General features: G+C 38.9%; 1 protein-coding gene across 3 annotated transcripts in view; it reads right to left on the minus strand.

The window, feature by feature from the left end:
• LOC120096625 (uncharacterized) overlaps positions 1-24,770 on the minus strand; it is a 312,239-nt gene that overhangs the window by 85,675 nt on the left and 201,794 nt on the right. For 2 of the 3 annotated variants that reach the window (XR_015637067.1, XM_087584552.1), the window contains exons 8-9: positions 7,719-7,853; positions 2,508-2,813 (exon numbers count right to left, since the gene is read on the minus strand). The exons of the other annotated variant lie outside the window; for it this stretch is intronic. The gene's annotated coding sequence lies outside the window, so the exon portion shown is untranslated. Of the gene's footprint in view, positions 1-2,507; positions 2,814-7,718; positions 7,854-24,770 lie in introns of those variants that run through there. 3 annotated transcript variants of the gene reach the window in all.

Here is a 24,770-nt window from a genome sequence, read left to right on the forward strand (position 1 = left end):
CCCAATCACAAAAGAACACACATGGTATGCACTCACTAAGAAGTGATATTATCCCAAAAACTTGGAATACCCAAGATACAATTTATAGATCACATGAAGCTCAAGAAGAAGGAAGACCAAAGTGTGGATGCTTCAGTCCTTCCTAGAAGGAGGAACAAAATACTCACAGAAAGAAATATGGAGACCAAGTGTGAAGTCCAGAGACTGCCCCACCTGGGTATCCAGCCTGTATTCAGTTACCAAACCCACTCTATTGTGGATGCCAAGAAGTGCATGCTGACAGGAGCCTGATATAGCTGTCTCCTGAAAGGCTCTGCCAGAGCCTGACAAATACAGAGGCCGATGCTCACAGTCAACAATTGGACTGAGAATGGGGTCCCCAAAGGAGGAGTTAGAGAAAGGACTGAAGGAGCTGAAGGGGTTTGCAACCCCATAGGAAGAACAACAATATCAACTAACCAGACACCCCAGAGCTCCCAGAGATTTAACCACCAACCAAAGAAAACACATGGAGCGAACCTTGGCTCCAACCCCATATGTAGCAGAGGATGGCATTGTTGGGCATCAATGGGAGTAGAGGCCCTTGGTCCTGTGAAGGCTCGATGCCCCAGTGTAGGGAAATGCCATGATGGGAAGGAGGGAGGGAGTGGGTAGGTGGGGAAGTACCCTCATGGAAGGGAAGGGGCTGGGATAGGGGGTATCCAGAGGGGAAACCGGGAAATGGGATATCATTTGAAATGTAAATTTAAAAAATCCAATAAAAGAACAAAAATGAATTAGGGAAGAAATTCAGAGCTTTAACTTTAAATTACAATCCTTCTCTTGAGTGTATAAGTCCAGTCATATGTTCTCTTCTCTCTCTCTCTCTCTCTCTCTCTCTCTCTCTCTCTCTCTCTCTCTCTCTCTCACACACACACACACACACACACACACACACACACACACAAATATGCAAGCAAGTTTTAATGCAAGTTATAAAATAATAAAACTAACAAAAGGTTTACTCATTTTCCCTAAAATTCATGCTTTAATCTTACAATAAGTTAAAATAAATGTTCTCTTCCAGCTAAAAAAAAAATAAGCTTCTGTCCCTGCTGGTAAATTGACAGACAGTGACCTATGTCTCAATTGTTCTTATTGGTTATCTACTGAAAGAATTCCTGGGTTTTGATTCCAATCAGCAAACTATCCCTAAATAAATGACTTTCAAGGGGGCCAAAACATAATTGAAATGTCAGTCAAAATTTCAAAGGCACAAAGCAGATTTGTTTAAAGATACCTTCTCTAAAAACGTTCTCCTGCGTAGTCTAAGAAACAAGTATTAATGCTTGTTTCATCACAATTTGAAGCAGCGGTTAAAATTAGCAAGAAATCTACATGTCCATCAGTAGGGGACAGGATAGGCAAAGAGGGTTGTGTAGTTGTTGATGGTGTTCTATTTTTAATGAGATAACTATAAATGTTTGGTGTTCAAAAAGCATTTCTGAGTAAAAGAAAAACTCACAATTCTGATAAATGTAAAAAATATATTGCTTTTCATGTCAAAAGAAAAGCAAACACAAAATAGCAGATATTGCTTTTCATGTCAAAAGAAAAGCAAACACAAAATAGCAGTGTTGGCCATGAATTCTTATATGTAAACACATTTTAAAAGAGGGAGCAGTGGATAAGGCTGCAGAGTGGTTTATTTTTAAAGGAAGGAAACTTAAATTGGGAGGAGGGTGGAAAACAGATATTGAACTCTTGTAAAACTTCATCTTTAACAAGGATATAGAAATAGTGTTGCGCAACTAAAATACTAATCCTCCAACCTCATAGTTAAAGGCAGCATGGCCAACAAGCTTCTCCAAGCAAACAGCAGCCCAGTCCAGGGATCCCTGGGCCACCTCCACATCTTCTCAGATGGCTACAAATCTAGGCAATTATTATGGTACTCCTGAAGTTTGCTGGAACTTAGGAATGTGTTACTCTTATACTATATAGAATAAGATTCATCTGCAAGAATCCTGAACACAATTTTCCTGCCTTCTGCTTATGGAATCAGGACGTCCTCCTGGCGTAATAGTATGTGTTCCACCACCAACTCACATCAATGTGTTCACCGACCCTCACTGTTCCAAGGTTAATGGTGATTAAGTTTATATGCCTGCTTGAATGACATAGAGTCAACCTCAGTTTCCAGCCTTCATCCCTCTCAAGAAGTGGGATGATCAAGTATGTCAGGGCATGGTGCAAATTCCCAAGTTGCCACTGGGATCTTGACATCTCCACTCACTTCTGTTAAGCACTCTCATGGCTGTGTCTAGAGTTCAAGGCAATAATAATTTTACATGGTTAAGGAGGTCAGTATTCCCAAGAAGAATTGGGGCCACTTTACAATCTACTGGAGCAGCCAAAGTTTTAAGAACTTATAATGTATTATTGTCATTGATAAGTGGTTAATACACTGAAGATAGCAGGATTAGAGGATGTTGAAGATCAAGAAATTTAAACCTAAACAGATCAAATTTCAAAACAGTTAATAGTATTTTATTATAATCTAGGTTTGTATCCAAAATTAACTGAATACAGACCCTGTAGTATACCCAAAATTAAGTAGGTTTTGTCAGTTATCCACACTTTGCTATGTCTGGAAAGTCAAGCAGTCATATGACACTGGGATGTCCAATTAATGCCATCTAACTTTCCTTACCACAAAGTGTTACATTCTTCATAATAATTAGTGCTACTAATTCAAAACGCCTGGTTTTGAATCCCAAACATACATAGTTAAAAAGGATGAGTCACCACTCTTTCTTCATCAATTTTCTCACCTGTAAGAAATAAAAGTGAAATATCTGAAATTAATATATACCTTGAATATACATAGGTTAAATGAGAGAATAAATAACAATTATTTTTTACAAAGTTAACCAAAATTTAGAGAGGACTCACAATATGCCAGACAATATTCAAACCACTCCTTATAGATTATCTCATTTAATCCTCAAGAGATGTCTAAAGACAATATTGTTATTCTTCTGTAGTTTAAGAACATGGAGAGGGATATGTCAATAACTTAATCAACTTCCCTCAGTTCCCAGAGCTACAAATAGCAAAAATGGAATCCTAATTGTGCAACTTGCTTCTTGGGTAAACTGTTAAATACTTGTCAGATTTCCCACCAGCGATGGCTCCTATTGCAGTTGACTTGATGTTGATTCCTAGAAGTCACACAGGAGCATATCCTCGCTAAGGCACTGTTACTGGGTTTATTAACTCCAAGTGTGTGAACGGACACCTAAATGAAACAAAACCAGATGAGAACTTAAGGGTGTGCCTCTGAAAAGCCGAGTTGAAACAGCAGGCTGTGGGGCTCCCACTCAGGTCACCTTCTCACTATGGATTAAAACAAACAACTCTCAATTGATCCACTTGAGAGGCCCTAATCTGGAACTTCTGGCTGGGAGCTAAGGAGGCTCTTAACACTTCAAGTCTTGTCATTCAAGAATCTGCTGCCTCTGAAGAGGCAGAGCTGAACGGTTCTAAAGAAACAAAAGAAAGCTGGAGATGGAGTTGTGGTTAGATTTCCAGCCTGAGGCATAGAATAGTAAGATAAACTCTTTCTGTCTCTCTGTCTCTATCTCTCTCTGCCTCTCTGTCTCTGTCTCTCTGTCTCTCTCTCTGTCTCTCTATCTCCTCCCCCTTCTCTCTTCCCTCAATCCCCCAATCTATCAATTCCTCAGCATATTATAAAGGAAAATGGAAGTGACTTAAATACAAAACTGCCTTACTTTAAGCTACTGTAACCTAATACATTTGTACAGACCAATATTCCATCATACCTGATGTGCTGGTGCCTCTTGACAAGTGGTATTTTGGTTACGTTGTGTAAAAGGATAAATAACAGAAAGACTAGTCAGAAATCTCTTAAAAAACACAGCACTATGCTTACCACAGAATTTTCGTGACTGGCACACTATAAAAGTCTATTTTGCAAGATACATTGAAATTGGGTTAAAGACAGAGAACTGAGTTCTCACCAATATAATATGGATAAAGCTGATATAAAATAATTCCATTCCACTGTCAGTATTCTGTGGTGTACTTGCACAGAATTATGTTAGAAAGTCTCTATAGAATATAATTCATGATAGTAAAAAGACTAGAAGTTCAATAAGGAGTAAATGGTTGTGTTATATTCTGTATGGAATAGGTAGAATACATATAATAGATTATACAGAATAGATGTGTTATTCTTTGTGGTTTTCAAAATCAATAAAATTGCCTCATTTGTTTCAAGTAGTTTGTGCCACACTAATCCTTCTGATAAGTACATTCAAGTCAGACAAAATATTTTCTAGAGGTAGGTTTTTATAATTCTTGGCATTTATCAAGAGCATAGATAAAGAAGTTAAAAGTGTGTGCCTACACAAAACCCTTCACATCAGTGTTTATAGCAGCTTTATTCACAAAACATAGAAATAACCAAAATGCCCCTCAGTAGCTAAGTGGACAAGCATACTATGGTATAGATATATGCAGCAGAATGGTGTATTTAGTGTTAAAGAATCCATGAGCTATTAGTCTATGAAAACAGAAGAAAATAAATTCACATTACCAACCAAGTGAAAGGAGCCCATTTAACACTAGTAGAATCTCCATGATTCCAACTACACAATATTCTATAAAAGTCAAAACTGAAGAGACAATAGGAAGATTTATTTGGCTGCTGGGGTTGTATAGCAAAGGATAGATGAGTTAAATAGCAAAAGATAGACTGAGCCCAGAGGATTCCTAAGTCAGAGAAACTACTCAGTGTGACATTGACAGTGAATGTGTTCTTGTACATTTGTCAAGCCCTGTGGTATGTGCAATCCAAGGGGAAGCTCTAATGTGAGCACATGCTCTTGGTGCTGTGATACATCATAGGTTCATTGGTCCTTACAATCATTCTTCTCCAACAAGCTCCAGAAATATGTGAGAAACTTCTGTATATTTTTCTGTAAACCATAAATTGCCGTGTGTGTGTGTGTGCGCGCGCCCCTAATATCCTAAAAATACAGGAAATGTGGTTGGGGAGCTGCACTTGTTGAAGACATCGGGGAATAGGAATGCATCTGAGAAAAAAAGGGAGGAGGTGATGGAAAATCCAAGGCAGGAAAAATATTGAGATGAATTCATTGCCAATGCTGTTATTTTCCTTTGGGATCTTGCCAATCTGCAGCAAGAATCACAGAAACAAAGAGAAGATGGCATTAAAATCTCACTGGACTGGGACAGGAAATGAGAATTAAAAATGATTACAGCAGCTAGGACTGAAAGGACCCTGGTCACAGAAGAAAATTACATTTGTGATTTGCCCCCAAAATTGCTTCCTGACTTATACACTATGCAATCATGCAGGTCCATAAAGAAAAACCAAGCAGAAATCAGCCATTAAGCAGCTTTTTAAAACTTAAGCAGAGATTAGGCAATCTTTAGTTAGTAGAGAATTAAAATCTCCAGTCCAGTTCACCACAGAAGAGAAATAAACTCCTGAGAGAAAGCTCGGAATTGTTTTTTATTATTTGGGAATCTCATACTTCCATGCAATGTATCTTTTTCTTTGTCTTTTCTTTCTTCTTTCTCCCAATTTTATGCCCCCTTATCCCCTGTTAAACCTACAGAGTCTGTTTGATGCTGACTGAACATGCATTCGTGTAGGACCATCTACTGTAGTATGAGTAGCCTCTCAGGAGCTATATCCCTGAAGAAAACTGACTCTCCCTCACTAGTCTGTCCCTCATACAGAGGTCCTCCCCAACCCATAACAGAATTTTGACTAGCACAATTTTAAGATTTCCTGCATTCCAGCATAGCCAGTCATGTGTGCAGTAACTCTGTTTCACTGTAGATGGCCACTACTTCTACCTCTTACAAACTTTCTGCCCCCTTTCCATGATGAGCCCTGAATCTTAGAGGGAGGGAATATGGTATGGACATCTCATTTAGAACTGGATATTCCTTACTCACTATTCTCCACATACTGACCAATTGTGAGTCGCTAGTACAACTGACATCTACTGTCCAACAAAGATTTTCCAATAAAGACTGGGATGAAAACCCAGATCTTCAGCTGAAGGCATCTACAGTCTAGTCTCAAAAGTAAGGGAATGAATAAAAGATATATGTGAACATAGCCAGAAACACAGGCTTAAAAGAATAAAGAGGATTCTTTTAATAGCTTATATAACTTCCAGAAAACAAGTAAGAAATATCATCCAGAACCTCTAAATTTTTAAAAACACATTTGGGTGTACTTAATAAAAAGATGTAGGCCACACCAAGATAAAACCCAATTAATAAAAAAAGAATGAAAAAGAAATAAATAAAAGAAAGTCAAAATGATCAGACAATTAGAGCTACAGATGAACTTTAAAGAAACTAGGGTTGATGAGTTCAACAAAATATATAACAGTAAAGAGTATGGGCGTCTTTAAAAATTCTATTTAGGAACAAAAAGTACAGATGAAAATTCTATGACTGAAGTTAGAAACCAAGGAAAATTAAAGTTAAAATAATTAGTGAATAGGAACATAAATAATCTTTTAATAATATAATCTGTGTTTTGTTACAGATAAGGAAATGAATATAAAGAAACAAGTGAAGGAGCATCTGGAATATGGAAGACTTGTCTTTGCATGTATAACATGTTGCAGAACAAAAGAGAATACTGATCAGAATATTAAGAGAGCTCAACTCAGGATTTTCTCAAGTCTAAGAAAGGCAAGCCATTCACCCAAGACTGTCCAAACACCTGAACAACATAAATACAAGAAAATTTAAAAATTAAAATATAACATCAATGAACATCCCTTAAAAATATTACTTCGTGAAATCAAAAATGCAGAAGTAGAAAGAGATCTGTTCTGAGTCCTTAGCAGCACTTATAAAAGCCAAAAACAGTATAATGGCATTTTGTATAGAAAACAAAGATTAATTTAGGATGCTTTGCTTAGTAAAATAAAATTATCTTTTGAAATGCAAACAAACAAAACATTAATATGGTTTTAGAAAAAAATTACAAGGTGAAGAACTTGTCACTGTGAGACCTGTGAAAAAGCAGTATAATCACAACAGGGGATAATTAGTAATACTAGCACTACATCAAATAGAAGGCGACACACACATAAACGTGTGTGTGTGTGTGTGTGTGTGTGTGTGTGTGTGAGAGAGACATGTGAGCATATGACATCCCATCATCTTATAAACATGCCAGTGTGTAGTTATACTAAATTAAGAGGAGCACACCGTCAACCCACAACACAATCTTATGGTAACACCATTGTACACAGCCTGTTAGTAACTAAATAATATGACCATGTGTACATGAAAATAACTGATCCGTCCATCTACTGGACACACATGCAAGCATACTAAACACTAGGATAGCAAACCAGTGTATGACATATAAATTGCACCATTATAACAATTGAGGGCTTATTCCAGCTGTTAAAGGATAGTTAACATTTTAAATTAATCAGTCTAATTTGCCACATTAAAAAATGTGAGAACTTTATGTGGCTAAAGCACAGAGAACACAGTTGGTAAAAGTCGCTAAGCATTTTTTTTGAATGCTTTAGAAAGATAAAAACAGAAATCAACTTTTCAATACTGAAAAAGTATCCCTTTCTTTAAAACAAGTCCATCACAATCATGATATGAAAGATGGGATACTGGTATTTCCTTTCTAATACCAACCTTTCCTTGGTAACACTGGGAGGTTTCTCTCCTTGATCAGACTTTTCTTAGGTCCCTGTGAACCCCCTGCTTTCACAAGATTAATCTTAGACTTTTGTCTCTGTCCTTGGAGTTCAGTTGCATCAAGAATTCTGAGTCAAAAAAAAAAAGAAAGAAACAAAGAGCAAAAAAAAAAAAAGAAATCTGAGTCAATTTTGTTCACCCTCAATGTCTGATCAGTTAATCCTCACTACTCCAGCAGCAATGGGACCCGGTAGAATGAAGCTGACAAACAAGGGGGAGAAAAGTCTCAGGCAACAGCCAACTTTACTTGGAGCATTGAACAATTTGTATTCTGAGGGTTAAGAACACACAAATAAAGTGCACAACCACCAGGACAAACCACATGTTGGCAGACAAACTGCACATAGCAAAAATGTTTTCCAAAGAAGAATGTAAATAAATAGCAATACCCAGTTGTAATGGATAATCTGAGATAAATTCACTACTGTCCATTACATCTGGGAAGAGTACAAAAGCACATTTCAAGAACAATTCCATGTTTTCAAGAAACTGGGATCCCTAGCCTCTTGTTTCGTTTCCTTGGAGTTTTCTCCCAGGCACTGAGAATTCTCCTCATGCACTTTCCATTCCTGGACCATGTTCTGACAATCTATAATACATGAAAAACACTCTCACACATCAGGTAATATCTGATCACTGTAGCTTACCTTCATCAAGAATTCCCTCACTTCAGCTTATCAGAGTATTTCTCTGCCCTTAAAGCAATTTTCCATCTACTGACACCACATCACCACCACCAGCATTTCAGTTGTGCATACATGAGTGTATCATGCATACACATACGCAATGATACTAATACATAGTAGCAATTTTATCCAATTTATAAATATGTTTTGAAATTAAATTTGTAGTTGTTGGAGAGATAACTCAGTGCTTAAGAGCTTGTCTTGTTCTTACAGATGACCCAACTTTGGCTCCCAACACACACAATCAGATGGCTCATAACTGCCTGAAATACTAGCCCTCTTCTGCACTCTGTAGGCATTCATGCACATGCACAACAAACTCATGAGCATACACATCATTTTTTATGTGTGAAGTAATGTTTACTAAAATATTGCAGTGACCTTTTGATACATTGTCACATCTTTTTATTGGATTTTTTTATTTACATTTCAAATGTTATTCCTTTTCCCAGGCTACTGATTTGTTTGAGTTAATTTTATACTCCGACACTTTGCTGAAGTTGTTTATCAGGTTAAGTAGTTCTCTGGTGGAACTTTTGGGGTCATGTAAGTACACTATCATATCATCTGCATATATGTGATATTTTTATTTCTTCCTTTCCAATTTGTATCCCTTTGGTCTCCTTTCATTATCTTATTGCTCAGGCTAGGACTTCGAGTACTATATTGAATAGGGCCTTGTCTAACCCCTGATTTTAGTGGGATTGCTACAAGTTTCTCTCCATTTAGTGTAATGTTTGCTACCGGTTTACTGCATATTGCTTTTACTATGTTTAAGTATGGGCCATGGATTCCTGATTTTTCCAGGACTTTTATTATGAAGGGGTGTTGAATTTTGTCAAATACTTTCTCAGCATCTAATGAAATGATGATGTGGTTTTTATCTTTCAGTTTGTTTATATAGTGAAGTATATTGATGGATTTCCATATATTGACCTATCCCTGCATCTTTGGGATGAAGCCTACTTGATCATGATGGATGATCATTTTCATGTGTTCTTGGATTCAGGTTGTGAGAATTTTATTGAGTATTTTTCCATTGATATTCATAAGGGAAATTTGTCTCATTCTTTGATGGGTCTTTGGTTTAGGTATAAGCAAAATTGTGGCTTCATAGAAGGGTTTCGTAGTGCTCTATCTGTTTCTGTTTTGTGGAATAGTTTGGACAGTATTGGTTTGAGATATTCTATGAAGGTCTGATAGAATTCTGCCCTAAACCAATCTTGTCCTGGGCTCTTTTGGGTTGGGAGACATTTAATGACTGCTTCTATTCTTTTAGCAGTTATGAGGTTGTTTAGATGGTTTGTCTGTTCATGATTACCTTTGGTACCTTGTAGAAAATTGTCCATTTCTTTCCAGATTTTCCAGTTTTGTTGAATATAGGCTTTTGTAGTAGGATCTGATGAATTTTTTTTTATTTTACTTTATTTTATTTTTTAACTTGAGTATTTCTTATTTACATTTCGAGTGTTATTCCCTTTCCCGGTTTCCGGGCAAACATCCCCCTAATCCCTCCCCCTCCCCTCCTTTATGGGTGTTCCCCTCCCCATTCTCCCCCCCTTGCCGGCCTACACCCAAAAATCTACTTCACTGGGGGTTCAGTCTTAGCAGGACCCAGGGCTTCCCCTTCCACTGGTGCTCTTACTAGGATATTCATTGCTACCTATGAGGTCAGGGTCCAGGGTCAGTCCATGTATAGTCTTTAGATAGTGGCTTAGTCCCTGGAAGCTCTGGTTGCTTGGCATTGTTGTACATATGGGGCCTCGAGCCCCTTCAAACTCTTCCAGTTCTTTCTCTGATTCCTTCAACGGGGGTCCTATTCTCAATTCAGTGGTTTGTTGCTGGCATACGCCTCTGTGTTTGCTGTATTCTGCTTGTGTCTCTCAGGAGAGATGAACATCCGGATCCTGTCGGCCTGCACTTCTTTGCTTCATCCATCTTGTCTAATTGGATGGCTGTATACGCATGGCCACATGTGAGGCAGGCCCTGAATGGGTGTTCCTTCTCTGTCTGTTTTAATCTTTGCCTCTCTATTCCCTGCCAAGGGTATTCTTGTTCCCCTTTTAAAGAAGGAGTGAAGCATTCACATTTTGATCATCTGTCTTGAGTTTCATTTGTTCTAGGCATCTAGGGTAATTCAAACATTTGGGCTAATAGCCACTTATCAATGAGTGCATACCATGTGTGTTTTTCTGTGATTGGGTTACCTCACTCAGGATGATATTTTCCAGTTCTGACCATTTGCCTACGAATTTCATAAACTCATTGTTTTTGATAGCTGAGTAATATTCCATTGTGTAGATGTACCACATTTTCTGTATCCATTCCTCTGTTGAAGGGCATCTGGGTTCTTTCCAGCTTCTGGCTATTATAAATAAGGCTGCTATGAACATAGTGGAGCACGTGTCTTTTTTATATGTTGGGGCATATTGTGGGTATATGCCCAAGAGAGGTATAGCTGGATCCTCAGGCAGTTCAATGTCCAATTTTCTGAGGAACCTCCAGACTGATTTCCAGAATGGTTGTACCAGTCTGCAATCCCACCAAAAATGTAGGAGTGTTCCTCTTTCTCCACATCCTCGCCAGCATCTGCTGTCACCTGAGTTTTGATCTTAACCATTCTCACTGGTGTGAGGTGAAATCTCAGGGTTGTTTTAATTTGCATTTCCCTTATGACTAAAGATGTTGAACATTTTTTTCGGTGTTTCTCAGCCATTCGGCATTCCTCAGCTGTGAATTCTTTGTTTAGTTCTGAATCCCATTTTTAATAGGGTTATTTGTCTCCCTGCGGTCTAACTTCTTGAGTTCTTTGTATATTTTGGATATAAGGCCTCTATCTGTTGTAGGATTGGTAAAGATCTTTACCCAATCTGTTGGTTGCCGTTTTGTCCTAACCACAGTGTCCTTTGCCTTACAGAAGCTTTGCAGTTTTATGAGATCCCATTTGTCGATTCTTGATCTTAGAGCATAAGCCATTGGTGTTTTGTTCAGGAAATTTTTTCCAGTGCCCATGTGTTCGAGATGCTGCCCTAGTTTTTCTTCTATTAGTTTGAGTGTATCTGGTTTGATGTGTAGGTCCTTGATCCACTTGGACTTAAGCATTGTACAGGGTGATAAGGATGGATCGATCTGCATTCTTCTACATGTTGACCTCCAGTTGAACCAGCACCATTTGCTGAAAATGCTATCTTTTTTCCATTTGATGGTTTTGGCTTCTTTGTCAAAAATCAAGTGACCATAGGTGTGTGGGTTCATTTCTGGGTCTTCAATTCTGTTCCATTGGTCTATCTGTCTGTCTCTGTACCAATACCATGCAGTTTTTATCACTATTGCTCTGTAATACTGCTTGAGTTCAGGGATAGTGATTCCCCCTGAAGTCCTTTTATTGTTGAGGATAGTTTTAGCTATCCTGGGTTTTTTGTTATTCCAGATGAATTTGCAAATTGTTCTGTCTAACTCTTTGAAGAATTGGATTGGTATTTTGATGGGGATTGCATTGAATCTGTAGGTCGCTTTTGGTAAAATGGCCATTTTTACTATATTAATCCTGCCAATCCATGAGCATGGGAGATCTTTCCATCTTCTGAGGTCTTCTTCAATTTCTTTCTTCAGAGTCTTGAAGTTCTTATTGTACAGATCTTTTACTTGCTTTGTTAAAGTCACACCGAGGTACTTTATATTATTTGGGTCTGTTATGAAGGCTGTCGTTTCCCTAATTTCTTTCTCGGCTTGTTTCTCTTTTGTGTAGAGGAAGCCTACTGATTTATTTGAGTTAATTTTATACCCAGCCACTTTGCTGAAGTTGTTTATCAGCTTTAGTAGTTCTCTGGTGGAACTTTTGGGATCACTTAAATATACTATCATATCATCTGCAAATAGTGATATTTTGACTTCTTCTTTTCAGATCTGTATCCCCTTGACCTACTTTTGTTTTTTGATTGTTGTCTGATTGCTCTGGCTAGAATTTCAAGAACTATATTGAATAAGTAGGAAGAGAGTGGGCAGCCTTGTCTAGTCCCTGATTTTAGTGGGATTGCTTCAAGTTTCTCTCCATTTAGTTTAATGTTAGCAACTGGTTTGCTTTATATGGCTTTTACTATGTTTAGGTATGGGCCTTGAATTCCTATTCTTTCCAGGACTTTTATCATGAAGGGGTGTTGAATTTTGTCAAATGCTTTCTCAGTATCTAAGGAAATGATCATGTGGTTTTGTTCTTTGTTTATATAATGGATCACGTTGATGGTTTTCCGTATATTAAACCATCCCTGGATGCCTGTGATGAAGCCTACTTAATCATGGTGGATGATTGTTTTGATGTGCTCTTGGATTCGGTTTGCCAGAATTTTATTGAGTATTTTTGCGTCGATATTCATAAGGGAAATTGGTCTGAAGTTCTCTTTCTTTGTTGTGTCTTTGTGTGGTTTAGGTATAAGAGTAATTGTGGCTTCGTAGAAGGTATTCGGTAGTGATCCATCTGTTTCAATTTTGTGGAACAGTTTGGATAATATTGGTATGAGGTCTTCTATGAAGGTCTGATAGAATTCTGCACTAAACCCGTCTGGACCTGGGCTCTTTTTGGTTGGGAGACCTTTAATGACTGCTTGTATTTCCTTAGGAGTTATGGGGTTGTTTAACTGGTTTATCTGTTCCTGATTTAACTTAGGTACCTGGTATCTGTCTGGGAAATTGTCCATTTCCTGAAGATTTCCAAGTTTTCTTAAATATAGGCTTTTATAGTAAGATCTGATGATTTTTTGAATTTCCTCTAAATCTGTAGTTATGTCTCCCTTTTCATTTCTGATTTTGTTAATTTGGACACACTCTCTGTGTCCTCTCGTTAGTCTGGCTAAGGGTTTATCTATCTTGTTGATTTTCTCAAAGAACCAACTTTTGGTTCTGTTGATTCTTTCTATGGTCCTTTTTGTTTCTACTTGGTTGATTTCAGCTCTGAGTTTGATTATTTCCTGCCTTCTACTCCTCCTGGGTGTATTTGCTTCTTTTTGTTCTAGAGCTTTTAGGTGTGCTGTCAAGCTGTTGACATATGCTCTTTCCTGTTTCTTTCTGCAGGCACTCAGCGCTATGAGTTTTCCTCTTAGCACAGCTTTCATTGTGTCCCATAAGTTTGGGTATGTTGTACCTTCATTTTCATTAAATTCTAAAAAGTTTTTAATTTCTTTCTTTATTTCTTCCTTGACCAGGTTATCATTGAGTAGAGCATTGTTCAATTTCCATGTATATGTGGGCATTCTTCCCTTATTGTTATTGAAGACCAGTTTTAGGCCGTGGTGGTCCGATAGCACACATGGGATTATTTCTATTTTTCTGTACCTGTTGAGGCCCGTTTTTTGACCAATTATATGGTCAATTTTGGAGAAAGTACCATGAGGAGCTGAGAAGAAGATATATCCTTTTGCTTTAGGATAGAATGTTCTTTAAATATCTGTTAAGTCCATTTGGCTCATGACTTCTCTTAGTCTGTCTACGTCTCTGTTTAATTTCTGTTTCCATGATCTGTCCATTGATGAGAGTGGGGTGTTGAAATCTCCCACTATTATTGTGTGAGGTGCAATGTGTGTTTTGAGCTTTAGTAAGGTTTCTTTTACGTATGTAGGTGCCATTGTATTTGGGGCATAGATATTTAGGATTGAGACTTCATCTTGGTGGATTTTTCCTTTGATGAATATGAAGTGTCCTTCCTTATCTTTTTTGATGAGTTTTACTTGAAAATTGGTTTTATTTGATATTAGAATGGCTACTCCAGCTTGCTTCTTCTGACCATTTGCTTGGAAAGTTGTTTTCCAGCCTTTCACTCTGAGGTAGTGTCTGTCTTGGTCTCTGAGGTGTGTTTACTGTAGGCAGCAGAATGGAGGGTCCTCGTTGCGTATCCAGTTTGTTAATCTATGTCTTTTTATTGGGGAGTTGAGGCCATTGATGTTGAGAGATATTAAGGAATAGTGATTATTGCTTCCTGTTATATTTATATTTGGATGTGAGGTTATGTTTGTGTGCTTTTCTTCTCATTGTTTTGTTGCCAAGACGATTAGTTTCCTGCTTCTTCTAGGGTATAGCTTGCCTCCTTATGTTGGGCTTTACCCTTTATTATCCTTTGTAGTGCTGGATTTGTAGAAAGATATTGTGTAAATTTGGTTTTGTCATGGAATATCTTGGTTTCTCCATCTATGTTAATTGAGAGTGTTGCAGGATACAGTAACCTGGGCTGGCATTTGTGTTCTCTTAGGGTCTGTATGACATCAGTCCAGGATCTTCTGGCCTTCATAGATTCTGGAGAAAAGTCTGGTGTGATTCTGATAGGTCTGCCTTTATATGTTACTTGACCTTTTTCCCTTACTGCTTTTAATATTCTTTCTTTATTTTGTGCGTTTGGTGTTTTGACAATTATGTGACGGGAGGTGTTTCTTTTCTGGTCCAATCTATTTGGAGTTCTGTAGGCTTCTTGTATGCCTATGGGTATCTCTTTTTTTAGGTTAGGGAAGTTTTCTTCTATGATTTTGTTGAAGATATTTACTGGTCCTTTGACCTGGGAGTCTTCACTCTCTTCTATACCTATTATCCTTATGTTTGATCTTCTCATTGAGTCCTGGATTTCCTGTATGTTTTGGACCAGTAGCTTTTTCTGCTTTACATTATCTTTGACAGTTGAGTCAATGATTTCTATGGAATCTTCTGCTCCCGAGATTCTCTCTTCCATCTCTTGTATTCTGTTGGTGAAGCATGTATCTACAGCTCCTTGTCTCTTCTTTTGGTTTTCTATATCCAGGGTTGTTTCCATGTGTTCTTTCTTGATTGCTTCTATTTCCATTTTTAATTCCTTCAGCTGTTTGATTGTGTTTTCCTGGAATTCTTTCAGGGATTTTTGTGACTCCTCTCTATGGGCTTCTACTTGTTTATTTATGATTTCCTGGAATTCTTTCAGGGATTTTTGTGACTCCTCTCTATGGGCTTCTACTTGTTTATTTATGATTTCCTGGAATTCTTTCAGGGATTTTTGCGATTCCTCTCTGTAGACTTGTACTTGTTCTCTAAGGGAGTTCTTCACGTCTTTCTTGAAGTCCTCCAGCATCATGCTCAAATATGATTTTGAAACTAGATCTTGCTTTTCTGGTGTGTTTGGATATTCCATGTTTGTTTTGATGGGAGAATTGGGCTCCGATGGTGCCATGTAGTCTTGGTTTCTGTTGCTTGGGTTCCTGCACTTGCCTTTCGCCATCAGATTATCTCTAGTGTTGCTTTGTTCTGCTATTTCTGACAGTGGCTAGACTGTCCTATAAGCCTGTATGTCAGGAGTGCTGTAGTCCTGTTTTCCTGTTTTCTTTCAGCCAGTTATGGGGACAGAGTGTTCTGCTTTTGGGCGTGTAGTTTTTCCTCTCTACAGGTCTTCAGCTGTTCCTGTGGGCCTGTGTCTTGTGTTCACCAGGCAGGTCACTTGCAGCAGAAAAGTTGGTCTTACCTGTGGTCCCAAGGCTCAAGTTTGCTCTCGGGGTGCTGCCCACAAGCTCTCTGCGGCGGCAGCAACCAGGAAGACCTGTGCCGCCGTTTCCGGGAGCTTCAGTGCACCAGGGTTCCAGATGGCATTTGGTGTTTTCCTCTGGAATCAGTAATGTGTACAGCGTGCAGTCTCTTCTGGTTTCCCAGGCGTGTCTGCCTCTCTGAAGGTTTAGCTCTCCCTCCCACGGGATTTGGGTGCAGAGAACTGTTTATCTGCTCTGTTCCTTCAGGTTCCGGCAGTGTCTCATGCACAGGGGTCCTGCCGCTCCTGGGCCCTCCCCCATGGGAACCCAGAAGCCTTATACAGTTTCCTCTTGGGCCAGGGATGTGGGCAGGGGTGGGCAGTGTTGGTGGTCTCTTCTGCTCTGCAGCCTCAGGAGTGCCCACCTGACCAGGCGGTGAGGTCTCTCTCCCACGTGCTCTGGGAGCAGAGAGCTGCTGTGGGCTGGGATCCGCGGGTCCTGTACTTCTTTAAAAGATTTCTGTGATTCCTCTTTAAGGGCTTCTACTTGTTTATTTGTGTTGTCCTCTATTTCTTTAATGGAGTTATTTATGTCCTTCTTAAAGTCCTCCATCATCATCATAAAATGTGATATTATACACAAATCTTGCTTTTCCAGTGTGTTTGGATATCCAACATTTGCTTTGGTTGGAGAACTGGCCTCTGATGATGCCAAGTAGTCTTTGTTTCTATTGCTTAGGTTCCTGTGCTTGGCTATCATCATCAGGTTGTCTTGGGTGATAGCTTGTCTTGTTGTCTCTGACAGTGACTTGACCTTCTTGTAGGCCTCTGTGTCAGCACTCCTGTAGACCTGTTTTCTTTCAGCTGGATCTGGGAACAAAGAGCTGCTCCTGGGTTTGTGTGACCTGAAGCCTCCAGGCAGGTGGCCTGGCACAGAAGAGTTGGTCTTACATCTGCTCTCAGGTGTGTAGGTGCTCTTGGCAACTGACATTCAGCTCTTGGTGAAGGCAGAAACCTGAAGGGTCCTACCCCTGACTGCTCCTAGGTCCCTGTGCCCAGTAGGAAAAGATGGCACCAGGTGATTTCCTCTTGGGTCGGGAATGTGGGCAGAAAGTAGTTGTCTCCTTTGAGGTCTCAGGAATGTCCACCTTTCTGAGGGTCCAGCTCTCTCCCACACAGTGTTTGGGTGCAGGAAGCTGTGGGACCAGTTCAGTTCACTTCCAGGCACAGTCAGAAACCAGCAGGTTCCTGCCACTGACTGCTCCTATATTCCTGTATCCAGAGGCAGTATATAGTTTTCTCTTGGGACAGGAATGTGGGCAGAAGTGGGCAGAAGTGGCAGCCTCTCCTGAAGTCTCAGGATTTTCCTCACTTCTGGGAGTTCAGCTCTCTCCCCCATGGGATTTGGGTGCAGGGAGTTGTGGGACCGGTTCAGTTCAGTTCCAGGCACTATACACATCATTTTTTTTAAATTTGTACTTTAAAGAAGAAAATAAATGTGGAAATGGAAAGGGTTAACCAACATGAGTATAACTCTGAAGAAAACCAAAGCTGGATAACTGGTATTGCCAAATAACAACTCTTAAGAAAACCACCTTCCCTATAGGACTGATGTGATACAGGAGAAAGGGAGACTACACTCCAGAAATAGATTCATACATATACAGACTTCTGACTGATCACAGAATTTGTCCATGAAATGCACAGGCCTTTCATGAAAGGGCATCAAATTAATTAATCATACCCATATACTGTTTCCTCACATTTTACAAAAGTAAAATATTTCAGATATATCAGAGATGTAAATGAAGGTATATAAATTAATAGTGTACAGGTGGCAAAATAGGACAATAACCTCTTTAGGGACTATAGTCATTTCCTAAGCATGAAAGTATCCAAACAAACTGGACTCATTTTTCAGAGGCGCCTCACAAATGGAAGCAATGGTGTTCCACATCCCTAGTCATAAGGAAATTAAAAAATATGCCACAATTCTAGAACTCACAAAATTCACCAAACTTTTAAATCTTAATAAGCTCTAATCTAAGTGTAAGCAGAGACATGGAACTATTGAAACCCTTATTGGTATCTGTAAAGACACAAATCACCTTCAATTTCTTTGAAAAAACTGTGGATAGTAGCATTAAGGTATGTTTTCAATTTCAGAAAATGTATACAACTAACTATATGTACATATAATATATTGATATATGTTTATAAAAGCACCGCTCATGATAGCTCAAAACAATGGCCTATATCCTTGTAATACATCAACACCACAACACATACAGCAGGAGTTCTTAACCTTCAGAAAGTGAACAGTTCCTTCATAGGTCAAATATTTACATTACTCTAGAAGTTTATAAGTCACAACAGCAACAATAAAGACAGTTATGAAGTAGCAACAAAATTAATTTTATAGTTGGGGGTCACCACAGCATAAGGAACTGTATTCAAGGCTCGCAGCATTAGGAACATTGAAAACCACTGAGCTAGAGGATAGCTGAGTTGTAAAATATAACTTAAGGATATGACATACAGTTGCATTCATGAACTCATTGCATCTGTGGTTAGTTACATAAGAACTTAATGAAACTCTGCCTATCACTCTTTCATTACAGTAACAAGAAGAGTTCATGAGGCCCCATCCTTCCCTGAGAGATTGCTAGCAGTTAATGGGAGCTGGGAAAGGCCTTCTTCCTCTTCCTCCTCTTCCTCCTCTTCCTCCTCTTCCTCCTCTTCCTCCTCTTCCTCCTCTTCCTCCTCTTCCTCCTCTTCCTCCTCCTCCTCCTCCCCCTCCTCCTCCTCCCCCCTCCTCCTCCTCCTGCTCCTTCTTCTTCCTCTCTTTCTCCTTCTCCCTCTCCCTCTCCCTGTCCTCCTCCTTCTCTTTTCTACTTCTTTTTTAATTAATTATTACATTTAAGATGATGCCTCTCCCCTCTCAGTCCTTCTGTATCCACTGATAAATTAGCCAACATCCGATAAGTACCCTCCCACTCATGGCCATACAAGCAAACTGAAAATGAGTAGGATACACACACACACACACACACATGCGCGCACGCACACGCACATGCGCACACACACACACACACACACACACACACCCGACATGAAACTAAGAAGGAGACTTAGAAGAGGTGTGTCTCTAAAGGATATGCAAGAGTAAAAGATAAAAACAAGGAAAATTAGTTACATACAGGTATGAAACTGTCAAAGAGTAACATCTTTTTTTAAAATAGCCTAAGAGGCAAATGTGCAGCTCATACCAATAATTCCAGCACCTAGAATATTAAGAAAGATCACTATGTATTCAAGGGTATTTTGGGCTACAGAGTGAGACCTTGGCTTGAAACACAGAACAGCAACAAAAGAAAACCCAAACAAACAAAAAAGCAACCAACCAACCAACCAACCAAAACCAGGGAATTGGCTGAATATATAAATGATGGTTTAATCATCAGCCAGCTCAATTTATCCAAGTTTGATGACATGAGTGGTGTCTTCAACAACAGGACCTTGTCATCAGGTAACCAATAGCCTTTGGTAACAGCTTGGATGTGTGGGAGCCTGGTTCTATGGGACCTCTTTGTCAAGCAACCCAACAAAATAGAACTCACTCCTGGTGCAGGGAGCTTTATTGGTGGCACAAGATGTCTAGTTGGGGGACCATCTCCTTCATTATATAGTGACTATTGAAATTTCTTGTATATATGCTTATATCTCAGAATGGTTACATGGCAATAGGTTTCCATATGGCTTTTCAAATGCCTGTTAATGTTTGTTGTTTCTTGCCATGAGTTCTCTTTTGCCCCATCCCCACCCTCGCATAAACCTTTTTTTCTAGTTTTACCTTTATTTCTTTATAACACTATATTCTTGCAGTAGATGGCAATTGATGCAGAGGCTCACAACTGGACAATATGCAGAGACTGAGAGCCAGTGGAGCAACTGACCCTAAATAGGAAGGATGTTTTTATCAAAGCCTTCTCTCAATGATGATCAGCAATCTTCACAGAAGAGAGAGCAGAAAGATTGTAAGAGCCAGAGATGATGGATGACTCCAAGAAAAAGTCTTCCAGTTACAATAGGGCTGATAAATATTCAGAGCTCACAGAGACTATGACAGCTTGCACAACATTCGCACAAGTTCAAACCAGACAAAATTCCAGCACTGAGAAGGGGAAGTAGACAAACAAATTCCCACCTCTAGCCGAAACGCTATTTATAATTAATAGTTGTTAGGAAAGGGAAAGTTAGTTCTCTACAGTGGCACTGAGGATGTGGACCACACTGCAAAACAGGTCCCATACCCAAAAGTTGTTGGACAATGCAAAACAAAATGGACTTGTGTGTGTGTGTGTGTGTGTGTGTGTGTGTGTGTGTGTGTGTGTGTGTTTGGATTTAGTATTTTTTGTCTTATTTGGGTTTTTGTTTTAATTTTCTGTGTTACCTTCTGTTTTTCAGAAAGAAATAGAGATTTCCTAACGTTTGGAGGGTAGAAAGGTAAGGAGGACCTGGGAGGAGCTGGGAAAGGGAAAGAATACATTTTAATTATATAAAAAATCTAAATGAATATAATAATAACTAGAATTTGACCTTTGAGCCTTAGTGACCTGTCACCAGATACAGGAAATAAGTAGAATCAAGGAGTCTGTATTGTATAAAGAAGGGGCATAACACTGAACATTCCAGAAAGTTCTCAATATCAAAATGCTATAACTTAATTCCCAACATTAATGAGTTCACATAGAATTTTCTTTTCTCCTCTCTGCCCTGTCTCTGATTGTTTCTTATGAACTTTATTTGAGCCCACTTGAGTTCCCTCCAAAGGATTATGTATTTTCTCCTCAAGAGTAAAATGTATTCCACCATATTACTTTCAATTACCATTTAATAATTTATGGAATTACTCAGCATCATACCTGCAGTATTTCAGTCAGGCTTCATTACATTGTAATGAGGTTTGATTTAACATAGTCATTATAAATACTGCTAAAGGTTAATAGAGAAAAAACTTTCATTCCAATGCATTTCATTTCAAGCATTTAGGAATGAAGTGAGCATCTGCCACTCGGCGTGAGATTCCTATTCTCCTTTAAGCAACAGAGTATAATTATGGCCTTCGCATATGAGGGACTATGATCCGAAATCCAACCTGTAGACACAATGAGTAAAGTTTTCCAAGGGTTGTGCCACATGCCTTCTTGGACAGAATAACTCTTCATTTGAGTCCTTCAGAATACAAATTTTTGAGCTGTACCTAAAGTGGAAATTTCTGATCTCTTTGAAAACTCGCTGTGTCATGTGATGATTTTCTGGAGACTGTCATATGAAAGGCCAGTTTGGCTGAAGCAGGCATGTGGGAGGATGTTTTGCTGAGAACATACACATGGTGTTTTCCCAGAAGCTGCCTGGAAAGTGGGCATGTGATGGTTTGCTAGAGCAGATGCTGGAGAGCACACGTGATGTTTGAAAAGGATAAAAATATAACCCAACAAACCGTGTGGTGTTGGTTCACCTTGCCATTCTTTGCTGGTCTTATTTGGACTTTGCTGACACTGATCTTCACCGATGACCATATGTGGTATGGATTTGCCTTGCCACTCTTTGCTGATCATCATTTGTTACGACTTCACCGAAAGAAATAGACCAAGAAACTTCTGATGGTGTTCCAGTGGCTTCTTGCCATTTCTACTGGTTTAGGCCAACTGGCAGAGCCTCTCAGTTTCTTCTGGATCAAATTGTCATTGCTGATTTATATTTATGGTGTTTCAAATGACAGTCTGAAGAAGATCCTCCTTACTCATCACATCCTGTCCTTCCATCTCTTGACTTTAGACGTGAACCTCAATCCCAATATATGTTCCCATCTTGACATTTTACTGTCACCAGAGATCTAAAACAATGAGGCCACCAGGTCTTGTACTTAGTTGGACCTCTAGAAGCAAATTAAATCTCTCTTTAATTCATATAGGACCTGTATCAAATATCTATTCTAGTGACCCAAAGATTATTATAGTAGAGATGATGAGTCCAGCTTATTGGTGTCCAAGACTAAATTATTCCCTTCCCTCAACACTGACATGCTATTCCTCTCCAAATTTCTATGTCCATGGTGGCTGTTAGAGAACACAAGGATGGTTAGTAGCCTCGCAGTCATGTTGTACACAGCTAGGATGCTTGGCTTAATGGGAAAAATGCAATCTGTCTTTAAATATCAATGTTCTGATCTATCTCCAGAACTGAAAACATAGACTCAAATTACATGATGTCAGATTTCATCTCACTTGGAGAAAAAAATCTTTCCAGCAGTAAATAGAATATATCACATGGCTACTAAATTGTGTCAATAGGTAAATTCTAAGTTCCTTTCTTGTCCCCAGAGCTTTCTCATGACCTATCTAGTTCCTGCCTTTTATACAGGTTCAATACATCCTGCTCTTGTCTGCCATTTAATGTTCATCAAAGACTGAATAGCTTGTAGCTTGACACATAAAAACCCATTTATATTCTCAGTGCCCTCCTTCTTCATTGGACTCTCTGCTGTTCCTATCTGAAGACTCAGCCCATGCAGCACTCCCCACGTGTACCCATCATGATCATTTCCACCGTTGTCATGCTGTAGGCTTACAAACAAACTTTTGACAATGGCTATTGCTGAAATGTTACTATTACAGCCATGAATTCAAACTGCAGCTTGCTATGTTATACAAGACCTGCACAAGATCAAGCCAGCCAGAATTCTGGCATGAAGTCCCATGCTCAGAGAGAAGGCACCTTTTTATATTAGGGCTCACTACGATAACTATCACAGCTGAAGCCAGAAAATAAACTCTCAATGCTACCATTTAGTGCAGTTCTATGTGTTATGATGGCTTACACTAAATTAATCTTAAATGTTTCCAATAGTAATTTTCCATAATGTAATGATCCATTTCTGGAACCCGGAATCACCTTATACCTCATTTAAATGCTAAGCAATGTGTGCTGGTTGATGTTAGTTGTCAGCTTGACAAGATCTGGAATCAATTTTGTGGAATTTTCTTAAGCAGATTATTTGGAAAGGAAATACATATCTTAAGTGTGTGTGATACCCTTTAATGACACTAGGTTATATGGGAAGTAGAAAAAAAGGTTTCTTGAATTTGCTTGCTTGACTTCATTCTTGCTGGTAAATTCATCTGCGGATGATCCAGGATTATGAACTGAGAAAATAACATATTCTCAGCCTGTAAGACTGCTATCGTTGGACTATCCAGACTATATGATATAATTCAATCTGATAAGTCCTCTTTGATACATATTCATTCCACCAGTTCTCTTCCTCTTAAAGAACCCCAGGCTAACCATAGACATAATAATCCAAAGCTCAATTTACATGGCTCCTGCTACTACAAAGTGAATCCAGTGGCAGCCAAGAGGTAGAGACTCTAATCAAAGCTATTTAAAAAAAACTGGAAGGTTTTTATATGTTAATTATATAACTTATACTGATGCCATAATAAGAAAATATTATCCTGTGCATTCAAAAGTAAAATTTCAGCTGGGAGGTGGCAGTGCATTCTTTTAATCCCAGAACTCAAAAGTCAGAGTCTGGACTCTTGAGTTCAAGACCAGTCAAGTCTACAGAGTAAGTTCCAGGACAGTCAGGACTACAGAGAAATCCTATCTTGAAACAAACAAATATACATACATACAAACATACACACACACACACACACACACAGAGAGAGAGAGAGAGAGAGAGAGAGAGAGAGAGAGAGAGAGAGAAACCAAATTTTCTAATCATGACTAATTTTTTTAAGCAGAGAGGTAATATTTGCCAGAGGTTTTTCTCAAGTCCAAAGTCTTTGGCCATACTATAAAGACGATGTTTTTTCCTCAACATTATACAAAATTATCACACTGCACCAAGATATATCTACTAAAGGTATATCTGGGATGAGCATGGAGTTCAGGACTAGAGCATAAGAGGTGAACATGCAGTAAGAGGTGGTGAGTGCTCTACAAACACAGAAGGTCTTGCTCCTAAAGCCATCTAGCCCTTGCAGCTTGGTACCTTGAGGGCAACCCTGGCAGTTTCATAATTACCTTCAAGGTCTGAATTCCACCTATCTTAAGCCTACCTTCTGCTAACATGGATGATCTATGCAAATCTTTATATCACCCTGCCACTTGGCCACAGTCTTCAGACTCTTTCTCCCACACAGTTTTTTCCCACTCTTCAATATAAACTGAGAATTTATACTTAAGTTTCATCTCCTGTTTAATCAGAAATTCTATCATTGCTGATTCTTTCTTCATTTTATTATAATCACTCAAAAGGAATAAAGTCACTGCTTAGCTAAACAGCCTCTGTGATTGTCCAATTGCATCACTCTCAAGTTCCACTTCTGACACTATGAAATAAACCTTCAGTCTAGTTGTTTGTCACTCTATACCAATAACAGCCTCTCCTCTGTCCCCAATAAGATGTTCCTTATTTCCACGTCCTTCACCATCTACATTCCTGCTATCATTCTATTCAAAGATTGAAGCTTTCTCTACAGACCTTCTCTAATTTTTTAAAAACCCTGGCCAAATCACACTTAATAATCTGCCTGTGGAAATAATGGCTTTCACCCAGCATGCATGTTAAAACTCGTCTGGTTTCTACCACTATGCAGAGTCAAAGGGGCTTACCTTCTTCCGGTACTAATGCTCTGTGACAGTTGCTTTCAGATTCTATAGCTAGACTTTAAAAGTTGAAATTTGTTTTTCACAGGTTGGAGGGTAGAAAAATCCATATTAATAAACCAGAATATTTTATGTGCAGCTCTCGGGGGAAA

The sequence above is a fragment of the Rattus norvegicus genome, chromosome 14 (assembly GCF_021556685.1).
Source record: "Rattus norvegicus strain SHRSP/BbbUtx chromosome 14, alternate assembly SHRSP_T2T, whole genome shotgun sequence".
NCBI classification, from domain to species: Eukaryota; Metazoa; Chordata; class Mammalia; order Rodentia; family Muridae; genus Rattus; species Rattus norvegicus.